This window comes from Aplysia californica, unplaced genomic scaffold, assembly GCF_000002075.1.
Source record: "Aplysia californica isolate F4 #8 unplaced genomic scaffold, AplCal3.0 scaffold00255, whole genome shotgun sequence".
Lineage (NCBI taxonomy): Eukaryota > Metazoa > Mollusca > Gastropoda > Aplysiida > Aplysiidae > Aplysia > Aplysia californica.
The window spans coordinates 668,682-670,247 of record NW_004797525.1 but is presented as its reverse complement, the minus strand read 5'-3'; the positions used below and the strand labels follow the sequence as shown (position 1 = coordinate 670,247).

Below are 1,566 nucleotides of genomic sequence, written 5' to 3'. Positions count from 1 at the left end.
CCCCCCCACCTTCCCTCTTCATTATCTCTTCATGCCTTAGACATGCAGAAGACAGAAGCCCTTCGTATTCATTGTGCATATTTTTTAAAATACTGTTCTTATGTTCAAAATTTGATGTGTATCTTCATCGATTGTGTTATGATAGTATGTGAGGCAGCGTGGTGGAATCAGGCTCTCGTCAAAATAACCAAAGTGTAGAAACTTGCATTTTTCCACTGGTTTGTGAATTTTTATCAAATTTTTGTTTTTTGGCTCAACACCTTTTAGGCCCATTAAAGAAATCATTTCTGTGTGGATTTTTCCGAAAAGCGTTGATTAAAGGTACAAAAAATGTAAATTTTCAGTTACCACGGACTCTGAAGCTGAGGAAATAACTAATCTTTGGAGGCCATTTTCTCACTTATTTTACATCTGAAAACAGCTAACCCCCGCCTCCTTCATTCGCAAATATCTCGACTTGTATTCAATATAAATTGATCTTTTTTTTCATCCGATTAAATACAAGTGAACAAGTCTAAAGATGATACCAATAACTCTACTCGACCAAAAATTGACGAGAGCCTGATTCCTCCATGCTGCCTCACATTTATGTCTTTTAGTTTTTTAAAGAATTGTATAGCACTAGCAACGCAATAAGGTTTTATAATTAAGTGCCGAAAATTAGAGGTGTTAAAAGAGAGTAACAAACACCAAAAAAAGAAGGAGGAGAGATCAGGACAACAGATGTTTGATAGGAAAGAAGGAGCAAACCACACAAGAGCACCCGCCAACCACCCATATCCGTTTATGTTTGCAAATGTGTTAGTCTAGTGCTAATATAAAGCTAGCTATATATTATTATATGTATGCATGCATGTTCATTCACTTGTGTTTTGTGTTGATATGAAATTATTGTAAAGAGTCTAGAGCTGTATTTTATTGCAAGTGAGTGGACGCTAAAGAAATTATCAGAAATAATGATCCGAAGTTCGCTTCCTGTTTGGGAAAGTTCTTTATCCTATATTATCATTCATCTGTCGGCTGGGAGTTCGTTCCCACTCAACCTGGCTTGCAGGTTTGTTCAACTCGCCTCATATCTAAGAGTACACAAAAACTATACATGTATTATAAAATTATAGACCAAACATGCTTTCACACACTTCAAGTTAATAGGTTCTGCCTCAAAGATACGTTTTTTCACCCCGTATTTTTATACGCACGAATTGACAGACCAAAATCTTGTCAAAATTCACCTACCTTGACATTAAAACCATAACATTATAACATTACTTATTATAATTATTATAGATTTGTATAAATTTTACCGAGCTTAAACAAACTAGGAGTCATGTGTCCACGACAATTATGTTATGATGAGGTTTGTCCTGCCAGTTTCATTCAATTCATCGTCATGACTCTGACTCGAGATTGACGAACGAATTGTGTCTGTCTATCTGTCTGTGTGTGTGTGACAGTGTGTGTGTGTGTGTGTGTGTGTGTGTCTATCTACAGGTGTGTGTGTGTGTGTGTGTGTCTGTCTGTCTGTCTGTCTGTCTGTCTGTCTGTTTATCTGTCTGTCTGTCTGTC

General features: G+C 36.7%; 1 protein-coding gene across 1 annotated transcript in view; it reads left to right on the top strand.

Annotated features, from left to right (window-relative positions):
- LOC101864304 (histidine N-acetyltransferase) overlaps positions 1-1,566 on the top strand; it is an 18,860-nt gene that overhangs the window by 1,300 nt on the left and 15,994 nt on the right. The gene's annotated exons all lie outside the window — the stretch shown is intronic.